General features: G+C 37.9%; 1 protein-coding gene across 11 annotated transcripts in view; it reads right to left on the bottom strand.

Annotated features, from left to right (window-relative positions):
* The window catches only part of PAG1 (phosphoprotein membrane anchor with glycosphingolipid microdomains 1), a 108,697-nt gene that overhangs the window by 27,075 nt on the left and 57,836 nt on the right, over positions 1-23,786 (bottom strand). For 2 of the 11 annotated variants that reach the window (XM_088149172.1, XM_088149179.1), the window contains exon 1: positions 19,899-20,161. The exons of 4 other annotated variants lie outside the window; for them this stretch is intronic. The gene's annotated coding sequence lies outside the window, so the exon portion shown is untranslated. Of the gene's footprint in view, positions 1-3,749; positions 4,127-9,630; positions 9,709-15,050; positions 15,096-19,898; positions 20,163-23,786 lie in introns of those variants that run through there. 5 more of the 11 variants (XM_088149181.1, XM_088149174.1, XM_088149177.1 and 2 more) reach the window with 5 other exon arrangements.

Below are 23,786 nucleotides of genomic sequence, written 5' to 3'. Positions count from 1 at the left end.
TTGTATCTTTTTTCTTTCTTTTCTATTTTCCTTCAACTTTTTTTCTTGCACTTTTTGATTTCTCTGATTTCTTTCCCTTCCCTTTTGCTTCCTTATATTAGTTTGTATTGGTTTTTATTTTTTTAAAAAGTTTCACTAAAAATCACACACACACACACACACGCACATGCGTGTATACATAAGACAACCCCTGATTTATGGCAATTGAAGTCCATCACTTCCATTGGCCACCAAGATTAAAAAGCTGGTCTCAGTAAAGACCAGGGTTGGGTCTGATCTCGACTCTCTCATTTCAGATTTCAGTCAGAGTCATATATGAATTTCCATTTGTAGATACAGTGGGGCAAAAAAGTATTTAGTCAGCCACCAATTGTGCAAGTTCTCCCACTTAAAAAGATGAGAGAGGCCTGTAATTTTCATCATAGGTATACCTCAACTATGAGAGACAAAATGGGGGGAAAAAATCCAGAAAATCACATTGTCTGATTTTTAAAGAATTTATTTTCAAATCATGGTGGAAAATAAGTATTTGGTCAATATCAAAAGTTCATCTCAATACTTTGTTATATGTCCTTTGTTGGCAATGACAGAGGTCAAATGTTTTCTGTAAGTCTTCACAAGGTTTTCACACACTGTTGCTGGTATTTTGGGCCATTCCTCCATGCTGATCTCCTCTAGAGCAGTGATGTTTTGGGGCTGTCGCTGGGCAACACGGACTTTCAACTCCCTCCAAAGGTTTTCCATGGGGTTGAGATCTGGAGACTGGCGAGGCCACTCCAGGACCTTGAAATGCTTCTTACGAAGCCACTCCTTCATTGCCCGGGCGATGTGTTTGGGATCATTGTCATGCTGAAAGACCCAGCCACGTTTCATCTTCAATGCCCTTGCTGATGGAAGGAGGTGTTCACTCAAAATCTCACAATATATGGCCCCATTCATTCTTTCCTTTACACGGATCAGTTGTCCTGGTCCCTTTGCACAAAAACAGCCCCAAAGCATGATGTTTCCACCCCCATGCTTCACAGTAGGTATGGTGTTCTTTGGATGCAACTCAGCATTCTCTCTCCTCCAAACACGACGAGTTGAGTTTAGACCAAAACGTTCTACTTTGGTTTCCTCTGACCATATGACATTCTCCCAATCCTCTTCTGGATCATCCAAATGCTCTCTAGCAAACTTCAGATGGGCCTGGACATGTACTGGCTTAAGCAGGGGGACACGTCTGGCACTGCAGGATTTGAGTCCCTGGCGGCGTAGTGTGTTACTTATGGTAGCCTTTGTTACTTTGGTCCCAGCTCTCTGCAGGTCATTCACTAGGTCCCCCCATGTGGTTCTGGGATTTTTGCTCACCGTTCTTGTGATCATTTTGACCCCACGGGGTGAGATCTTGCGTGGAGCCCCAGATCGAGGGAGATTATCAGTGGTTTTGTATGTCTTCCATTTTCTAATTATTGCTCCCACAGTTGATTTCTTCACACCAAGCTGCTTGCCTATTGCAGATTCAGTCTTCCCAGCCTGGTGCAGGTCTACAATTTTGTTTCTGGTGTCCTTCAACAGCTCTTTGGTCTTGGCCATAGTGGAATTTGGAGTGTGACTGTTTGAGGTTGTGGACAGGTGTCTTTTATACAGATAACAAGGTCAAACAGGTACCATTACTACAGGTAACGAGTGGAGGACAGAGGAGCCTCTTCAAGAAGTAGTTACAGGTCTGTGAGAGCCAGACATCTTGCTTGTTTGTAGGTGACCAAATACTTATTTTCCACCATGATTTGCAAATAAATTCTTTAAAAATCAGACAATGTGATTTTCTGGATTTTTCCCCCCATTTTGTCTCTCATAGTTGAGGTATACCTATGATGAAAATTACAGGCCTCTCTCATCTTTTTAAGTGGGAGAACTTGCACAATTGGTGGCTGACTAAATACCTTTTTGCCCCACTGTACAAATTTAGAAGTCCTTATTATATTAAATACAAATACCAAGCACCTCACTAGAATGGGGACGATTATGGCCAAGTTAGCTGTGCTTGCTCAGGGCAGTTTCATGTGCAACATCTGCATCATTCCAGACTAGCAGATGTCCCTGAGGGCAGATAACAATTTATTTCTAACTCAGCTCTAGCGTTGAGATTTTAGTTTTCTTCTGGAACACTGCAGAGCTTTAGACTAGGCTCCACTCCTACCTCCAGAGCTCTCCTTACCTCTGTAGTGGTAAATGTTTCACTGGTATTTGAATTCAGAAGATGGAAGCAGCCATGGAATTTGGTCCCTTCCCCCAGAAAACTCTGACAATTATTTTTAAGATCACGATGTGGAGTAGTTGGTTGGTTTGGGGGTGGGTGGGATTTCTTGTGGGGGGGACTCTAATATTCCAGTTGAGGGAACATTGCATGGCTCATGTGATGGGGGTCAGCTTTAATAAAGACAACTGTGGGGTAGCATTAAATAATTTCTGAGAACCCAGGAAGTGAACATTGCAGCAGTGCTCTTCAGCTGCTACTTGCTGATGGATGATTTTAAGGTCCCTGCTTCTATTTTTAAACTTGAACTGGGCATCCCTTGAGAATGTCTTCAAAGAGGGGACTGCCTTCTGCAGAGGGGCACACACCACCACTAAAGAAGTAGGTTTTAGGGAGAAAAGGCTGTAGCCCAGTTGCATTCTCATGTTCAAGTGTTCACCTGCAGTCTGAAGGAGTCCAGGCTAGGTACAGCCATAACACCACAGTAAGGAAAAGAGTAAAGCAGTACATAAAAAACTAAGGATTTTACAACTGTTTATTTTGGAGTTGCATTTTGCATTGCTGATGTTCATCTCCTCCCCCCTCCTTTTTTTTCATTCCTAAAAAGCTAAGAGGAGGAGGGGAAAGCAGCAGGGGTGGGGGGATCCTGAAGCAGTGAGCATTTTAACAAACAGATCTATGGCATGCAGTAACAGGAGGGCATAACACCCATCTGACTGGGAAAAGGGTGTGACATTCATGTAAAAAAAATGCTGTTCCTCTTTGTTACTGCTCCAAATAGATTTGGAATTGATTGCAGCAGTTGTTGAAAACATGGTTTTGAAGGAAACATGAAATCTCAGATCTTTCTCACCCTAAGTTCTTATCACCACTTGATAGTCAACATCTGAAAGGTAAGTTACTTAATTCCATTGTAAATATAACTCCATTTTAAAACAGAAATGCAAATGGAACAGTAGTTTGGATCCCACTGGAATGATTTTATGTGCTGATGGAAATAAAAATGGATGGCAGGGATATCTCTCATGTATTCATAAATAATAATGAAGGTAAAGTACTGCTTCCTACAGACTTCACTAACTTCTTAATTAATGTCTATAATGTAGTATTTAGTGATGTCAGCACTACCTAATAATTGTCCACAAGCATACATTATTGCCTAATTATGGCATATCATTCTCTCTCACTCTGACTCACTCTCGAGTCAGAGAAATAATTACAAGGCTTATGCACAGGCTGCTTTTCAAGACAATTCTTGACACTAAGCTTTCAAACTATAATAAACTATTGAATCTATATATGCCAGAAATGGGAACTTCACAGCCCATAGACCAAGACTGATCCCTTTTCATTTTTGCAGCCCTAGGACAGGATTATGTTTTCAAAATGGCAATTTTCAACAATGTGATTTTTGTTTTTTCTTTAAATAAAGGGTGGCAAAAGTTGATATCTTCAGTCTCTGCTAGATTTAGTGCAAGCATTTTGCCTTTAAATATCTTGAGACTCCCACCTCATCCATGAGAAAAGGCTGGAAATGTTCAGTCCATCCTTTTATGGTGTTATCACTGCTGTACACATTGTGGTCCTTGGCACCTAAAAAAAATATTTAAAAAGTGGTTCTACTGGTCACAAAAAAGGCCCTTAAGCCAGAATTAAACTATCTAGACCTCCTATGAAACAGGGACCCTACTTGGAAAAGATAGATTTTAGAGTAAGAGAAAGAATGTTCTGATTACTTTTTAGCTTGTCATGTATGTCAAAAAATCTCTAAAGTATACAGAAACAATAATGTTCTTTGTTAAATGTATATTTCAGTGCTGATGCTATACGTTTAGACAGCTAGCAATTCCATAAGATACTACTAGTGGTCCCCCCCCCCTTTTTTTTCCTTCATTGATTAAAGTAATAAAAATGGCCCTTTTTAACTCTTGGCATAATTTTCAACTTCATATATTATACATCCAGAACCTTCTCAAGACTGGAACTATTTTCATGACAAATATTCTCTCTGGGATACCCTATGACTGTAAGTGTAGCGTATGCTCTGGTGTTTCCTGGAGATAACTGGGTATGGCTTAAGATATATAATGCCTGTGTGAAAATCATCTCTATACAATTAGGGTAGCTGAAATTGTACCACACAGTAATTCTTGAAGCCCCAAAAAATCAAACATACATTACCAAATATAAATTAAAAGGGCCCTAAACTATATATTCAAACTTTAAGGACGCTTACAAGAAAGAAGCACATGAAATGTTCTGTTTACAAAAATTCAATATGGTTTGAAACAGCCCTTTTGCATCCATGTTAGGTGTGTAAGAGAAATTACTAATTTGACACAGATGATCTGATTATCTTTGTACTTCGAATATTGCAGATGTACACTGAAGCAAGCAAACTCTTTCTATAATCTCCAAATTTACCCCTTTCACTGAAAGCTGAATTGAGCCTTTCACCCTTCTGCTTAAAATCTTCCATATTACTTAGTAATTTCTAAAGAGGGATGCATGTATGTATATATCTCTGAAGCTTCCCCAACTAATTTTATTAAATTTTATAAAACATGCTCCTTCTAACTTCATATGAAGTGAAATATACAAGCCCGTACAACCTGCTTTTATTCTTCAACAACCTCTTTCAAAGAGTGGAGATGAGGAGGTAAATCAATGGTTTGAAGACCTCTCTGCAAAATTTTGAAAACTATGTACTTGGGCCTTCAGGATGCTACATTTAAAAGTAATCAAGAGTAATCAATAATGTGTATTTGATCACTGGCAGCTGAAATGTTTAAATACATTGAACATAAAATACTTAGTTGAAATATCTCAAGAATTCTAATTTTACTGCTATACCTGTAATAGGTTACCTGAAGGACCGCCTCGCCCCCACGATCTCAACCTGTCCCACCCGATCTCACAGAGAGGGCATGCTTTGGATCCCCACGGTAAAAGAACTTTGATTAGCGGGGTCCAGGAGGCGGGCCTTCTCTGTTGTGGCCGCCGTTTGGAACATCTTGCCCCCGGAGGTGAGACGGGCCCCCTCACTCCAGGCCTTTCGGAGGGATTTGAAGACCTGGCTCTGCCATCTGGCCTGGGGTGGGGAGGGAGAATATCAGAAATGGGGTTGGCTGGCCCCTTAGCGGCCTGGTGTGGCCCCTATCAGCCTCTTGGATTTTTTAGCTTTTTTATGTTTCTAATGTTTGGTTTTTATAACTTTTAATTGTATTTATGTTTTTAGTGTGTTGTAAGCCGCCCAGAGTCCCCCATTGTGGGGAGATGGGCGGGGACAAGTTAAATAAATAAATAAATAAATAAATAGTCCAACACTGCTTTTCTAAAAGATTAATTGTCCTTAATATTATTAGATGAAACAAGAAATAAAGAAATCTATATCCAACTATTTCAATTTCCCAGTGCTGATGCTTGCCTACCTTCTTTCTGCAAAAGGAAAATATAAAATTGCAAAAAATTATGAACCTGGGAAAAGAATTTGAAAGCAGTGGATTTTCCCCCTTGCACAAATATGATTATCAGATCTAATGATCTGCTACTTATACAGTCTTAGAAATCTCCACAGTGAAAGAATAACAGTCAGTCTTTCCAAATTTAATTGGGTAGAGAGGGGGGAGAGAGAGATGGAGTTTTCAGAGAGTTTTATATGTCAACCAATTCTGCAATTCTAATTATCTCACATGGAAGGCTCATCAGAATACATGCACTTTCATACACATAACCTCCTGCCACCATTCCTTGAAAATAAGAATGAATCTTAGATGGTACTGAGCTTGATACGCTATTTGGCTAAAATTCTCAGCATCCAGTTCTTTCACTGGATAAAATATTGTATGGTAATTAGCATTTATATGCATTGCCTTTTGTAATCCTGTTAGATTTTGCAACCTGCTATGGACTGGGTTCTAAAATTCATACATTACACTCTAGTTTCAATTTTCCTAGTCTAAGGAGTTTATACTTTCCATAATAAGGTGGTTTAACTGAGAAAGATTGATCCATGAATGCTCACCAAGTTTTATGGCTGAAGAGTAATCTGACTATGGATTTCTGCTATTTGAACTCTAACTACTACACATGGACATGACATTAAAGTTATAGCAAAGGGCCTGAACATCAGTGTACTCAGTCTTTGGAGAAAATACCTTTTTATGTGTATTGAAATCTTTGAGATTTTATGTTTACTGGATTTATAAATGTATTGTCTTAACACTAATATTAGGCATAGTGAAAAATCAAAAGAACCATCAATGCAGGAGCTTCACAAATTTTGAAAGAGGAAATATACATTAGTTATGACATTTATGAGTTAGTACTTCATGACTAGCCCAATCAGATGTGCTGCAGTACCAGGTGGGGAGATAGCAGGGAAGTCAAGTCAAGTCACTTTCAAACTGAATCCTGGTGATTTTTATATCTCTGCAGCATTTCTTGGCAAGAATACTGACGTTGTTAGTCATTGCCTTCTTCCAGGTTATATTTTCTCAATCTAGCTATAACCTAGGGATTTTCTGGTGGTCTCCCACTCAAGCTGTAACCAATTCAGTCCTTCTATGATTTTTTCCAAGATCAGCCAAGCGCTGACACCTAGCTGGGGATGCCTGGTATAAAATTCTGGGAATTTTTTATTTTTTTTTAGATATTACTAGGACTTTTCCATATACTCTTATGCCTCTGGGGTCATTACACACCTCTTTCTTTTCAGCATTGCTGTTTTCACAGAACTAGTCCACTGCTGTCACTGAAAAATTCTCCCTCATCCACACAGCTCACAAAGCTGTGAGATGAAGCTTAAGAAAAATTCAGCTTATCCCTATTCAAAACATATAAGAGGCTTGGATGGGCACTGATCTGAAGCAAGAGCACGGTCTGTTCCTTTTCAAATGAAATTTCAATTTTCCTTGACATCTATTCCCCCTTGTCTAAGTGATTAGCTTCCTATTTACTGCACAGTTACAAAGAAACCCATGTAGCACATTCACTTTTCTTGTAATCCTGGGTAGCAAATGTGCTCAGTTGCAGGGTAGCAGAACTCTAAAGCAGCCTCGTCGTCTGAAATGTGCTTTGAAGATGCACAGGACTGCTCACTAGTTGTAATTGATGGCATAATTTGTTGTTCTATCCTATGATAAAAGGCTGAAAGTACACACATGTTCAGTTTGTTAAAACACTTTCAAGACAAACTGTATGATTAAAGCAAACAATCTGCTAGGCAGCCTCTGTACACAGACAGCAAATAAGGAGCTTTTCAAAGCTGAAAACAGAAAATTACCTTTGCATTAACTGGCTTATGGCAAGGTTACTTATGGCACATTTGCCTTTAGGACTCAGCAGGCCTATATTGCAAAATATTATGTCAACCATCTGCTGAACAAGCAGGACTGATCACAGAGCCTGTGTGTCCTGCTTCACTTGCAAATTTACCCACTGTGACTAAATACACACACATAGAACTGATGATTAAAAACAGCCAGATATGATAATTCTAGGGGAGAATTAACATTTTCAATTTGCAAATGAGATGGTCTATGCCACATAAGTCATTTTTAGGAAGACAAACTTTGAATGAAAAAGCTCTTTCTTAAGTCAGTTTGCAAATTTGAGCATCAAACAGAAATTACATAATCACTACTATAACTGAGATGTCATTTTATACTTACTAGGTAGGCATGTGAAAGTCTGTTCCTACCAAACTGCACTAAGAGAAACTGTTTCCTTCGACCTCTTCATATAAAATGTTTTGTTCCTGGGCCCTTTTCTCTTTTACACTGCTTCATCTTACATCACAGTGAGATCAAACTGAATTTGTCCTTCACACTCCATCTTAGTCTGATGGCAGTTATGCACAGATGCAGTTTCAAAAAATGTGTGACAAGGGATCTACATTTTGAGAATTCCTTTAACAAACATCTGTAACTTAGGAAAATACTGGTACAGCTTTTCCAGAATTAAATCACCTTCTGATGCCCAGGGAACTTCTGCAAAATGAGTAGACTCATTAGATCAATCCAGCCTGTGGTTCACATGTTATATCATCTTGCTTACATAATATATAGCTGAAGCCTCCTATTATTAAAAAAAATAAGTGCACAGATTCTGAACTGTAGAGATCATTACACAAGGAAGGTTAAATCTTTACTTCCTCAGGAGTTTCATTCCCCCAAATTGTCCTTTTCTTTCCTGGTGGTCTTGATCTTCTTTAGGATCTACATGCTTACGTTAAGATAAAGCTATTTCTGCTGGAGCAATAGGTGGAGATCAAGGCCAGGAGAGCCTTGTCCAGATTTAGCTGGTGCACTAGTTGTGGCATTACCAACAGGACATACCGAAGATGGTCCTTCTTTCATTCATCACCTTGCATTTGGAATATTGTAATTTGTCCTGCACTGGGATATCCTTGAAGACCACCCAGAAATTGTAGACGGTCCTAAAAGCAGCTCCCATGTACTTATTAGACAATCATGGTATTGCCATATAACATCTTTGTTATGGGAGCTGCGTTGGTTACCAGTTTATTTCAAAGTACATTTCAGGGTGCTGTTTATTACATACTAAGCCTTAAAAGTCTTGGAGCTTGAATATCATATGTAAATACTGGCCATACAATATGGATAAACAGAGAAAAACCACTGAAGGTCTTGTCCTATCAAGAAACACAGAGGTGGGCATTCTCAGTGGCAAGAACCACTCCCATTTCCATAGCCTTCAGAAATTGGTTAAGACCTGGTTTTTGCAGAGGGCCTTTGAAGATAAAGAGTTGGAGTAAGATCTACACCAAAATTGGAGATATTATTCTGAATAACAATATAATTATTGTTATTCTGTTGTATGTTCTGTGGACCCCCAGTTAGGCACTACCTTGACATGGTTGTGGGGCTTGCGTGCTCCAAGGAGGATGAGAGCTATGCTGGAGGTTCAACCATACTTGACAGGTGTCATCAGAGGAGCCAGAAAAGAGTGTCTCTCCCAAAAACAATATGGTGAGATGTAATTTACAAAAACCCATACCAGATCGGTCATCACCTGGATCAACAAGGACTATTACAATGCTTAGAACAGATAGATAGATAGATAGATAGATAGATAGATAGATAGATAGATAGATAGATAGATAGATAGATAGATAGATAAACCTGCACACTATCCAGCTCCAGCATCGTCACTGCAATTTTATACCACTTATTTGGAATAAATCCCAATGAATTCTGTGTAAATAGAATTAGAATGCATGGTCCTTATGAATTCAGAAGGTGACTATGTTGATTACTGATCAATCTAATAGATTAAGTGTCAAGCCAAACTATTTTCTGCCTCAGCTGTTTCACATGATAAACATGCATCATATCTTTAGGCCAAAATGTTTGCTTCTTCTTCCTTACCTGTCAAAATATCTGTGTGGCCACCATTTTCTACAAATCTTTTTTGATGCTGTTGTTACCCATTGTCCTCACAGGTTTACTGCAGTTGCTGCAAAATTGGATAAAATATGAGGTCTATAGAATTAACCTCCAATAATGTAACAACAGGTTGCTATGCGGCCATTAAATTTAACAGCATACAATCCACAGCACCAGCTTGTCAACTAGAGAGGTTGTAATCTTGCAAACAAGAAATGGAATTAGTTTAATGTCCAATGAACACTAAAGCAGAGCCAAAGAAAGGGGGAGGATTGGTGGTGGTTGGCTGGTGGGCAGCAGGCAGGAAGGGGATGCAGAAGATATGACAAAGGGAGGATCTTTTTGTATGTGTGTGCGTATGAAACATGGTAGTAGCTCTGTTCTGAACTTTTAATTTGTTTTGCTGTGGTTTACTCTGTAGTTCCAACTAAGGAAGAAACATTTACCCTGGTGGTGAGATTTCTCAGACAACATTTCTAGATTAATCATATCACAGTACTGAGATCTAGCCAATTTAATTTTCCGATGGTACATCTCTTATCAAGGAGACTTGAATTGGTCAAGGGGAGATGGTAGACTGCCAAATATGGCAAATATGGAACACTATATCATAGTACACTTGTGTGAAAAATGGCTTATGATACTTAAGATTGTCTTCTAAAAGAATACACAGACAGAAATGAGATAGAAAAAGTTATGGTGCTATGGAATCAGAACTCATTCAACTATCAATTTTCATTAAGTCTGGGCATATCCTCTGCAGTGAAGTAGCTGTTCTTGCATATCCATGTGGAGACCACAAGAACAGCTTCTGAATCATCCAAGAAAAATACATCATAAAAAGCCATCCAACACCTTCCCAACTACCTCTGTCAAACTGTTTGTGCAGCCCCAGCTTTCATAGCAGCTATTTTGTCTTTTCCTACTTTTTTTTTAGTGCAAGAAAAAAGGTACGAAAAATGACAAAACAGCAATGAAAAAAACTAGACAACTACAAAAGGAAAGTTGTGACATCTTGCTGCTCAGCAAAACTGCATGAATTAAGCATAGTTGTTGCATAATAAACCCCTCACCTTAAAGTACCATTCTTCATACGATAATTAAATGAAATCAAGCATCTAGTAGCATTCCAAACATGAACAAAAGAAAGAAAAACCATAATTACTATAACTAAATAATGAATTCCTTTGGTAAGTTTTTAATCCAAAGTAGACAGTAAAAGTTCTACATAAAATATCAGTAATGGAAAGTGTAATATTGTAGAATTAAATATCTACAAACACTGTATCTGCATTTCTATGGCTGTTCTGGAATTGCTAATAAAATGGTTCAGGGTTCTAAAGTTTAGATATTCAATTTATGACTTTAATGTTATGTAAAAGTCTGTTTTAAAAGATCAGCAATGTTTCTATTTCCTGACCTTACAGTTAAGTGTATTCCCAAATATGAAGGACTTACTATAAAGGAGCTTATAATGTGACATATGTTATACAGCATTATATAAGATGGATTCACATCTGTTTCTGATTATTTTGCTGCTGCTTTCCCCCTCCTCCACATTTCCTGCTCTCTTGTATCTTTTTTCTAGCAAGCTAGCTCCTATAAAGCTGAATTGAATGTTTTCATTCATCTTCTCACATCTCATACTTATCTCCCCAATAGTTACATATTTAAATCTCAGGGATTATGAAAGACCTTGAGCTACATGGTAGCTTTTCTGGACTGCAACTAAAATAATACAGAAGTGTTGTGTGTCCGTCCGTCCGTCCATCCATCCGTCCATCCGTCCATCCATCCATCCATCCATCCATCCATCCATCCATCCATCCATCCATCCAAAGCTACTGGACTTTTTAAAGTAATTATTTTCTCACAAATTTTCTCCCAATCTTAGGACTAAGGACTAATAGGAATGGTCATGTGTCCTTGGTCATGTATTTATGTGAACAAATGCATAATGAAAGGCAGCCAATCACCACTAAAGGCTACAGGCACACATCATTATTATGGCAAAAGACAAAATTGCTTTGGAACGCACCCTTCCCCGGGGATCTGGCAGGCTCCCACCCTTTTAGCCTTCCAGAAGCCATAAAGGGTTGGTTCTTCCCCCAGGCACTGGTATAGGGTGAGGTTGGAGCCTGAGGATTGTGTGGTTGGATGGATTAGAGACTGGGGATCAGGTGTCTGGTTTTCTTGGTTTTAACAGCTTTGGTTGAGCTGTGAGCATGCTGGCTGGGGAATTCCGGGAGTTGAAGTCCATATAGCCTCAAACTGCCAAGGTTGAGAAACACTGCTGTATACAGTATTTTCAGTGCTGACTGATCTGAAGTTGTGGTTTATTCTGCAGTCTGCTTTTCAGAAGGCCACTAACTGATTCTGCAGCTGATGGTTTCTGGTGGGTGGAATTGTTAAGGACTACGTGGGGAGTGAAGTGTCCAGGGGACTATACTGCACGCTCCCCGAGTAGCACATGATGTCTTGTTCTCCTCTGGACTAAAAAAAGCCAAATGCATACCCAAGCATTTTTCTTGTGACATTACTGAATGTAACTTCTCTTTTTAAAACACTGTATTCTCCTGAAAGAAAATATAATTTAACTTTAAAAATGGAGAATCATCTATGATTTTCTAAAAAGATGATTATAGAAACATAGGAGGTTTTTCTCCTGTCTCATCTTTTTTCTTTTCTAAGAGGCAGGTTACATGTTTATGGAATTCTGTTATATGTAATGTTCAACAGAAAACTTCGGTGTCTTTTCCAACCCATTCTTATTCAATCTGATTGAAATAATTTCTGCAACAATTTATTTTCAAAGAAAAAAATCATTTTGAAAAAAACCCATGTAGTTAATTACAAAATGGACAAAGGGCATGTGTAAATGCATTGTATTACATTAGACCTTAACTGTTTCAGTATTCTGCAGTCTTACTTCACACACTTCAGTGAATCCAAGGGAATGACTTTTCCATCAGAATTCTTCAGACTGAAAAGTCTGAAGAGTCAGAGAATATTCAGAGCAATGGAAAGCAGCAATAATGGCAAGCAGTATCTCTAACAAGAAAATAAACTCAGAAACACCAGCAAAAGAAATTAAAAGAAAGAATCATGCACCACATTAATACAAGCTTCACTGTTTCATTCCTGTAAGTGGACTTTAAAGATCCATTGTTCAATACCACTTTTGCATTTATTTTTGTGCTATTTGTCTGATCATCTAGTTTTATTTTAACTTAAAAGTAAAACGTTAAACCTCCTCTTTAAATATTTTATGCTTAATACTGGTTAACCAGTATTTTAACTTGCAAAAGCAAATTTGCTGTCTTAAATATTTGAAAATATTTGTTGTTGTTTAGTCGTTAAGTCGTGTCCGACTCTTCGTGACCCCATGAACCATATTGCGCCAGGCCTTCCTGTCCTTCACTGCCTTCCTGAGTTTGCTCAGTTTCATGCTCATTGCTTCAGTGATGCTATCTAACCATCTCATCCTCTGCCGTCCTCTTCTCCTTTTGCCTTCAGTCTTTCCCAGCATCAGGGTCTTCTCCAAAGAGATCTCTCTTCGCATTAGGTGACCAAAATATCTGAGCTTGAGCTTCATTATTGATCCTTCCAATGAGCAATCAGGGTTGATTTCCTTTAAGATTGACTGGTTTGACCTCCTAGCAGTCCAGGGGACTCTCAAGAGTCTTCTCCAGCACCACAGTTCAAAGGCATCAATTCTTCGGCGCTCGGCCTTTTTTATGGTCCAGCTCTCACAGCCATACATTACTACTGGATTTGAAAATATAGTTTACACCAAAACATTTAGTTACATTTTTTTTTCTTGATACTAGTTTTGGATTGCCTAAACAAGCCCTCTCCAATCTGCCACTCAGTTAGCCTGGGACTTGTGGCTGACTATAGCTGAAGGGCATAAGATCTGGAATGATATCAAAGAATTTTCCTTCAATACTGAGCCTCAAGGTATATAGCTCAAAGTACTTCTGAGAGTGGGATCAAATTATTTTAGGTATTATACCAGTGCAGTCATAGCCCAGAAAATGTATTTAGAAATTCTTACTGGCTTTAACCTTTTCTTCCAAATGCCTCCACTGATTTCATTCCTAGAAATACGCTGTAACATAATCACTTGCATCGATGACATAATACCTACATTCTAAGCATTTATTTGTGCATTAAGAGGCCAAGTCAGCCCTTGCGCAGTCAAGGCATTCTTACATTTGTTGTTCCCCAACTTCAGTGATACTGAAAATCCCACTTAAAACTTTCTGGGATTTTCCGAAAGCATCTCCTTTATTTTTAGTAAATTTGTCAATAAAGAGGAAAAATAAATTTAACTTAGTCCATCTGATTAGTCTGACTGGAACTATGTAAAAAAATTAAAATAGGGTATTTATATATCTATAAGATGATCACTTTAAAACAGTACCACTATTTGAATCATGTCTTTTTTTTCCAGAAGTTAGAGAAAGGGTAGGAAAAATTGATGCGTGCAATTTGGAAAATTATATCATATTGTCACCAAGCAGTTTATTGATTGAGACAATTTATCTATATTAGAGATTAATGACTTAAGGGAAGAAAAGTGGGTTTGCAGGAAGTGGATGTTTTTCTGTTTTCAGGACTGGGCAAGACACTTACGCCCCTCATGGAATGTCATGTAAGTAAATCCAGCACTGTTAAAATGTTTAAATGATATTCAGTTCAAAATTATAAACCATAGTTGTCAACTTTGAAATGTAATATAAAGACTGCCTTGATAGATCATACTAAAAAAACATTTAATTCAACCATCTGTTTTCAATATAGACTAGTCAAGTATCTCTACAGATCACAAAATCTGGTAGTGGTGGCCATTGCCCAGAGTATATTATTCAAAATTATGTTCCCTTTCCATATACCGGAGACTCTCTAGTTTATTTAGCCTCATTCACCACTATATTTTATAGGTTCATGGCTGTTACCCTAACTTAGTATAGATAAAGAATTTCATCACTTAGTTACAAACAGGATCTGTAACAAACTGTTGCAGTGTGGAGTGCTTCTATTCAGAATTCCACAACATTCCATTTCCACCTCCCAGGTTTCCAGTTCCCCAACAGTCAGTCAGCACTTGAACTGCTGAAGATGTTCTTTCTGTTCTGAATACCTCTTCCTTTCCACCCACTGCTTCATTGTCTGTTTTGGGTTTCTGCAGACCTGTTGGGCTGTATACAGACAATAACTGAGATGGCTATTAACCATTATTGGTATAGGTGACCCACTGTAAAGTTGCATTCAAGCATTCCTGGGCAAAGGCAAGAGCTGTAACTAGATAGAAAGCAAAACCCAGCGCTAAACTGGAAGACATGGCAGCAGTTTTGAACCTCCTCAATTGAACTGAATAACACAAGATGTTTGCTTACTTTACAGCGTTGTCATGCAGCTTCAGTGAGGAAGCAGTGCATACCCTGAAAAACAGGAGAACATGCTTGAGATGAACAACCCTCCCACTTTTCCTAATAATGCTGGAATAAAAATAATGCTGGAATCATTAAGGAGCCAGTGTGAAGAAAAAGCCTGGTAATTTCAAGAAGAAACTCAGGTTACATCTACATGTTATCATGGCAAATACAAGTTTCCCAGAAAGTCTCTTGGATCTACTGTTTCAGTTCCACCAGAGTGAAGTGTTATTGAGTAGAGCTGCTCCTGGTGAAGGCAAAGGGGACGAAGAAGTCTTTGTCCATCCTCCTTTCTCCTTCCAGCTCCTGATTCTGCTCCAGAGAATACCTCAACACTATGGATAAGGTTTTGTGGTAGAACTGCTGGTGATTAGGGCTTGGTTAAAACCTACTTCTCTATTCAGCCATCAGAAATGCTCTGCTGGATCAGAAGCCTTCTATGAACTGAAAGGGTGCTTTCATCTGGGGGACATAGATTCTGAACCCACCTCAGCATTTGCTGCGTAAATGCAAAGGGTGTTGGGAGAGATGACATTGCCAAGAAGAATTAGTGAATGGGAAGCTGTAGCATTAACCTTTGGCCCATCAACTAATTCTTCCCTTTAAGCCAGGCACCACTACTTTTTGACTGGTGCCCATTCTGGCTACCCTGATCTTTTCACAGTCAGGAGCTGTAGCCAAGAAGAGAGAATTTAAACATAAGGGCATCACTGGAAGAGTTGGTGCCGGACCTTCTCCCTCATCTCCCTTTTTAGAAGGTTTGGGGGGAGTTTGATAGGAACAGAGAACACATTTCAAGCTTTAATACACCTATTCGTCTTTGTTTTCTGCCATCTGGCCACACATTCTTGAGATTCTCTGGCAACTGAAAAGGAATTGGAAACATTTTGCCCATTTCTGCTTTTAGCCTTCCGTCAGCTATCTTATTCTTAATCTTCAAAAAGATTCTCTCCTAAAAATTACCTGTCCCTTTCTTCCTCAATGACTAGTAGCGAGAAGGGGACAGGAGTTTCCTATTTCCTGCATAAAAGGGAAACTTCACAGACATGGACATGGCATTTTCTTGGCAACCTTATGAAGTAGTTACCTATTGCCTTCCTCCAGGATGTTTTCTGCACTTCCCAGGCTGGGTTATAGTCTGGAATTTCTTGGTCGACTTCCATATAAATACTAACCAGGTTTGACGTTACTTTGCATTTTGAAATCAGTCAAGCTGTCATCTAGCTCAGTGTTTCTTATCCTCAGCAACCTTAAGATCTGTGGACTTCTGGGAGTGGAAGTCCACACATCTTAAAGTTGCTGAGGTTGAGAAACACTGAGCTAGCTAGTGATATGTATTTTTCTATGCTACATTTTAAACATTGTTTAATCAAATAATACTGTAAATGAGATCATTCTTAGTCAAACTGTTAACTTTTTAAAACACATTGTTCCTTTGGCCCACAATCTCTCATTCACGTGCCCTTGTAGGAGCTAATGAATTTAAGTGAACTTCTCTAGTCCTATTCACATGCTAAATTTCAACCCAGATATTTTAATAAGCAGAAAAACAAAACCATGGGAATGTTTAATAAGACAGCTTGACTCCTTGTAGAAAATTTACCCTGAGGTTGCAGAAATGTACATGATTATTTTCACAGAACATTTCTATATGTAGAGATTTAGTGTTAAAAATAATGTAGCTTAACGTTCAATTCTAAAGCATTGAAAGTTCCCTCTCTGGGTCAGGAAGACTGTTACAAAAACAGAAAGAGGGAAGTGGCTTTGTAATCTGGAAATCAGATATATGTTCTATAACTATTCACGAAAGACATAACTGGGGCACGTGTCCAAATGTTTTCAGTTTACACAGACATAGATCTTGTGACCACTTCCCTCCCTCCCAATCTTAAGAACATATGGAAGAAAAAGCAATTAAAAGTTAGTGATGGTTTTCCTTTCAGGAGACAGTGACTCTTCCTTTAACACAGAATTAAGATTAGACAAAACACAGACCTTAGAAGCAACATATATCCTATTGTATACATGGCCCCATAAGGATTTCTATTTTTTATGACCAAAGGACTGGCATTAATTCAGTCAAAACTTCCTGAGCTAATTTCATGGAGGGAAGAAAAAACATTGGAAAATGTCTCTAACTTCAGAAATAGATTTTTTTCTTACTCTACAAATCAGAGGCATTTTAATTACTATTATCGGTACTTGAGTTTGCAGGAAAGTTTAGCATTAAGTTTCTCGCTATCTTCTGCTCCAGGTATTTCTTCACATAAGAGAAGTTCAAACACAAATCCATGTACTACTTCCAATTATTTTACCTATTCAGCTTTTGACACAGTGATATTTCAAGTGAAGGCTGACTGTAACTTGGTTAAGATGAGGGAAACAAGCCATATTATGATTTCTTCAACATATAGTGGTTAAACATTCTGATTTAACACTATGGCCAGTGTTACAAATTGATAACTAGTCTGTCCAACAATATATTATGTAAAACATGTGACCAAAGATTACACATCTGATTAGCTAACGCAAAAAAATAAAAAAAAAAAATCCTTTAGGTTAAGCCTGTATTATAGTATTACCAAATTATTTTGAATTGGACAATATATTCTATGAGAGAGATCATGATGTATATGTAGAAGGAAGATGTGGAAACATCTCTGATGCAAAATGCAGGACAACTACTTTCAGGCAGAGTGGACAATTGCCTCTGTGCACTAGAAAGTGTTTTCTTTTTATCATAGTTTGTTGGACAAGCTACAGTGGCTTGCTTCACATAATAGACAATCCCATAAATCATTATATATCAACCTGGGTTCGTACATTATGCTAAGCCAAAAATTAACTAAAGCGCATTATGGAATACCATGATGTGTAAACCCAGCCAATTCTTGCCTTGATGAACAAAGAAATCTGATCTAATACAAAGCAGCTTCTTTTTCATCCACCTGCAAATCTAACTATGGCCCATTTCACCTATTATTTAACTATAAAAATGGGTTTGCTACTGCCTACAGACTCAGTAGGAAGCTTCAGCTACTTCTAACACCCTAGCCAGGGAAATTCTGTATTAAATGTATTTCCAACATCTGTTTTCCACATTCATAATTTTGCAAAGGCTGTGCAAGATTCCCCCCTAGCCTTTTCCCATTTGCATTGCTGATTGCTGGAACCTGATAAATCTAGCAGGAGGACATCTGTGCAAGCATGTCTCTGAGCCATGAACCAATCTAGCCACCTGGTGAAATCTGTTCCCTCTCTTTGTTCCTTCCTGCTGCCACCTTCCCCTTTCCTTATTTTTTTCCTTGTGGAAATGCCTAAACTAGCAATACTTGCATCTCAAGATAGAAATCTCCTATTCTCATGCTCCTGTATTTAGAAGCTCTTTCTCACTATCCTGTTTTCTTTATCCAAAAAGGAGGGTAAGCCAGTTTCCATCACACTGAAGCCTGCAGTGTGAAGTAAAGCAGTCCAGCACTGCCAAGATAGGTTATTCTTTCACTCTCATTCTGTTTCTCCCTCCCCCAACCATAAATCCTAAATGGAACGTTCTTTCTTGATTCTCATCTCCAGCAAACAGATTTGACTAGAAGTTTTTATCTGTATCTAAGAATCTACCTAAAAATATAACAGTGAAGCGATCCTAGATGTCTTCTATTAAAAATTGCAAGCTCAAAGCAGTTTGAAACAAAATGCGGAGTGATTCCTTCTTTTAGCTAAAAGCATATTTATTGGTTCCTTAACCTTGATGGCTAAATACAGCTGGTCAGTTCACTTTCAGATGAGACAGGCAAGGACTGCTGTTGTCAAGCAGCAGCACATTTCCAGTGCCTCACATATAACGTAGCATGTTTTGCTACTTGGAACAGTTGTTCCCCAGGGATTAAGACACAACAGAAGCCCAAAGTAACTCTGAGCCCCTTGAGATCAGAACTTGTTAGCAGATCCACAAACAGTGCGTGAAGATCCTCCAGAATGAATAGCTGCAGGTGTTCAACGGGATGCCACACTGATAGTTCTCTAGTCACACCCCACCTTTCAAGTCCCTGGAAGTCAGATTCCTGACTCCTTCCATTTTCTTGCAAAAGTTAAATAAGTAAACAAATATCTAACTCCCACCCACAAATATCAGGTATTTTTCTCCTTAATAATAAATTAATTTTGTGATTTTAGGTCACAGCTGCAATTAAAAATAGCTGAAAGCCTAGCAAACTCTCAAACAGGGATGTGTGTTTGTTTCAATGTTTTTTTATTTTAAAAAAAGCTGCATGTTTTAAGTAAACAAATATAGACATTAACAAGAAATATTAACAAGAAGTGGAAAACAAATTTACACTAAAAAGTTTGTAAAGTGTTACTAAACAACATCTTAAGAAATATTGTTTTCTAATATTTAATAATGCGTCCCTCTTCCCCCAGTTTTATTTCATGAGATGGAAATTTTACTACATCATTCAGTATGGCATCGGTTACAAGAGACACCAAAAAGAAACCAACTCAGTGCAAAGCCCGGTAATCTAATGTAGATTGGTTCTACATTAATGCATTCCTATTAATAAAATCTTCAAACCTGCTATATACAAACATAGCCTATTGGGGATAATGCTACAGCTACAGGAGCCTTTTCTTTTTCACACACTTTCCTCATTTAAATGTTAATCCAGTCAATATGGGCACAGCGGAGAGTCAGGCATTCTGAACATAAATGATCCTCAGAATCCCAAAGAATCAAGGTAGTGTCCAAATACTCAAGGTTTAAGGAAGTGGCTTTAAAGCAAGCAAGCAAACACATGCAAAACCAGAAAGGATTACCTTCAGTCTAGAACTCTTCTTCATGTAGAACTGCAGAGATTGCAAAGCAGAGGCAATGCCCACCCCCCAAAAAAACCCTACCTCCTACATGCATAGCAACATGTTAGAAAGTCCTTTTTAGTGACCCAATTCTTGCAATTTTCAGATTCTTGCCTGCTCTACTACTTTCTAAATCTATATGCACAGCACAGATCACTACCTAATTTGGCTGCCAAGCTTATTACACTGAGCAGACAATGCCTTCTCTGTCAGAATAGAGAATGAATAGTATCACAAGGACACTCCTCTCATGTACAGCTCTGGACTTCTTCCTCCTCCTCCTTTCAAAGCAATCTAAGTAGGGTGAGAACGGATGGAAGAAAATCACTGATATATGTAGTACGATGTTCCCCTTTCTCAAAGGGAATCATCATTACTAAAATGGCAGTAGATGATACCATTCTTTTAAAAAAACCTCACAACCTCAGATGTAATGCTGGAAACTGTCTGCTAGCCTCATTTTTTTATACCAAGTGACTAAATGTAAAAGCAAACACCTGGAATATCCATTATGAGGCCTAGAAAGTTTGCACCACTCATCAAGAGCAAAAAGAAAGACATGAAGAAAATTCACTGGGAATCAGTTGAATGTGAATACATCTGCTTGCTGTTCTCTGTTCTGACATGGATTTGAAGAATAAAGTGTTTGTATTCTAAATGAAAAAGCAAGAGTTTCAAATGGGACTTTAGTTAAGAAAGTAGATAAATAAATCTTTGCAATGACAGGAGGCTCACTTTGTGCTTGGACAGCAATGAGAATTCTCTTCAGTAAACATTTCTGGAGGTGCAATATACTGGCTGTATAATCATCTTCCACACATTGCACTAGGTGATTGAAGGTTAAGGTATTCCTTTCATATCTGTACTTTAAAGAGTTGTTCAAGTACAATTCCAGACAGAACTGAAAAGATGTTGATGTTAGTTTTGGCTACAGTTCTGTAGCTAAAATGTGTTATATACACAGTCAATGTTGGTACTGAAATACTAGTCCCCAATTTAAGATCAAATTCCGTTCCCAAGGTCTATCCTTAAGTCGAATGTATATATAAGCTGGAACAGTATTATTATATAATACCGATAAGTAGTATTGTGTAATGAACTCGAACCATTGTGTATTTAAGTCGAATCACTCTGTATTTAACTCGGATTTTGCTACAACAGGCCCTGTTCTTAACTATGGGACATCCGTAAACTGGGCGTTCTTAACCTGGGGACTACCTGTAGATCAGAAGAATCTATCAATTTTGGTTTCCTTTCAGGTTCTTATTTTTCCAGCCTATAGTTTATTTTATACCATTTTCACATCAATTTGCATTTTAAAAAAGGTTGCATGAAAATTCATACACATTTTTGTTTCTCCCACTATGTACATTTTTGTAAGAATTTATGTATGATTGATATATACATATATATATCATACATATCTCTTATATAATACTGATAATACTCAGTACCTTTTGTGTTTGATTTTCCCTTTTTTTAATGCATTTTTTCTTGTCAGGAGGACTGCATTACAAAATTCTGAGTGGGGTAAATACAAGATAAGTTCATTCTGATTTATATTGATCCAGAAAATATGAAGTTGTTAAATGATCAAAATATGAATAGAATGAAATTCTTTTACATTCCTAGTCTGAGAGCAGTTAGGTCTAATGACTCCTGGGCCTCCTGTTTCATTTTCCTGCCTGAGGCTAATTTAGAACTGCCAAATGTGCAGACAAACAGAGTGGCTGTTTGCCATCCTCTTTTACTTGAGAGTTTCTTGGGGCATTTGACAGGTCACTGCTGGAGACAGAACGTTAGATCAGATGGCTCTTTGGCTAGAACCAGGACTCTCATAGGAAATCATCCAAAATTTCAAGTTTTTAGCTTAGCCAATGATGCAGATTTTTTAAAGCACATTTACATTTGTAATAAATCAGAAAGATAAAATCTCCAGTTTTTCATGTGCATTTATTTATAAAAACTTTCCAAACATGCAAGATAGATATCCCTGCAGAGTTGGGACAATCTTCTGATGAATAGGGTCCATGCAGCAATTATGCTTGACACATTTCTTACATACCAGCTTCATGACGATCACAAGAGCAGTGAATTCACTCAATGAATTCCTAATTCTTCCATGATACAACTTTGTTCTGCTCCTGCTTATTACAGCACTTGTTCTCCCAAATGGATAGTAAAAGGAAATAGCACATAAATCTTATGGATATTTGGAAAACATTTACTGCTCAAGGCTAGTTTGTTCATTAATTTGTAAAAATATCAAATTGCATCTAGGTAATGCAAAATGTAATTCATGGAATGAATTAATAAGTTATTCTGGAGCTGTTGTATACAGTATTTTTTCATATTATTTATGAGAACTTTTTTTTTTTTTTGCTAATACATTCAAAATCAGGAAAAACATTCTGGATGCAGATGTGTTCAGCAAACGCTCCTCTCTTAGAAGGAAAGTTTCAGGGACACTCCTGCCAGCAAATGTTGATTTTCCTCTTCACCTGCTCTAAATGGGTCCTTTAAAACAGCAGGAGAAGGCTGCAAGAAAAGAAGAGAATTGGAAAAGCAACTTTCCACTCTTCTATCAAGCTGATATTCCATCAGATCAAAAAATCTCCATGGATGGAAGTGCCTTTCCATTTGCATAAAACAAGTTTAGGATTTAATCCATTCAGAACATACATTTAGCTATTAGAGCTGAATCATTAAAGTACAATCATAGCAAGAATATTCCTCATTTTGCTACAACAATGGGAGTGAAAAATATACAAGTTTAGAAAGAATTTGGCTTAGATCCCACCTTAACTTTTTTTTTAAAAAATCCTGTTGCCTGGAATGTCCTGGTGTGCTTGTCGCACAAAGAGAAAAGGGCCAACAGTGCTCCTGTGCTCTACTAGACCTCTTTTTGTGCCAGGTTACAATATCCTCATATGTTGTAAGGCATTTAAGACATGGAACACTTGTTTGGCATCTGCTGGGAGAAATGAGAAATAGCTTTGTTGAATCTAGTGATTCTTCTCACATAAATTGGAAAAGGTTCTTCCACGGCAATTAATTATTTAGTACAAAGAATCTTAAACTACAGTCTGGCACATACAGTGATGCTTGAGGAATCCATGCAGTACATAATGCTTTTTGAACTTTCTGAATCCACTCTATGGATTATGCAATGATCAGTGGATTGGGCTAAATTTTCCTGCAGGTTTATACTCTGCTTTATATATTTTGAATATGTTGGCATGATGATCATATACATTTAAATAAATAAGTAAGTAAGATAAAGGTATAATTTTACAATTTTTAGAAATTACAAACCTATTATTATAGTGTTTGGATTGGCAACAATTATTCAATATCAGAGAGGGACTAGATGTCTATCTTATTGGGAAGGCTTCATATTATCTATCCTTGCCTCAAAATTTGGACAGTGCTAACACTAGCTATGTTTTTATATTTGTTCTTCTGGGAAGAACAAATCAGATGCATCACACCACTACTGGTACTTAACAGGACCAAACATGAATCCAGCTCAGAGCATGCTAGAAGAACCAGGTCTTAAGTGTCTTCCTGAAGGACAGAAGGGTCAGGGTCTATAACATGTGCAGGATACATGTACAGTTTCTTGGCGCTACAAACTGGTCCACTTGATTACAGGCTCTTACAGAGACTTATGCACAAAATGGCTGGAAGATAAAAAAAAACTTTATAGTTTACATTCCTCCTCTGCCAAAAGTCTCTTCAAACCCATTCTGCTTTATGAACATTCATAGTGACATATCAGACTCAAAGTGGTAGCAGAAGCACATTACTGACTCCAGTATAAGAGCCAAGATCGTCAAGGTTTATCTT

This window comes from Python bivittatus, unplaced genomic scaffold (genome assembly GCF_059951505.1).
Source record: "Python bivittatus isolate LINGU-HERP-01145 unplaced genomic scaffold, Pbiv_v1 ctg000590_np1212, whole genome shotgun sequence".
In the NCBI taxonomy this organism is placed as follows: Eukaryota; Metazoa; Chordata; class Lepidosauria; order Squamata; family Pythonidae; genus Python; species Python bivittatus.
The sequence above is the reverse complement of the archived record's forward strand: the minus strand, read 5'-3'. Positions and strand labels throughout refer to the sequence as shown.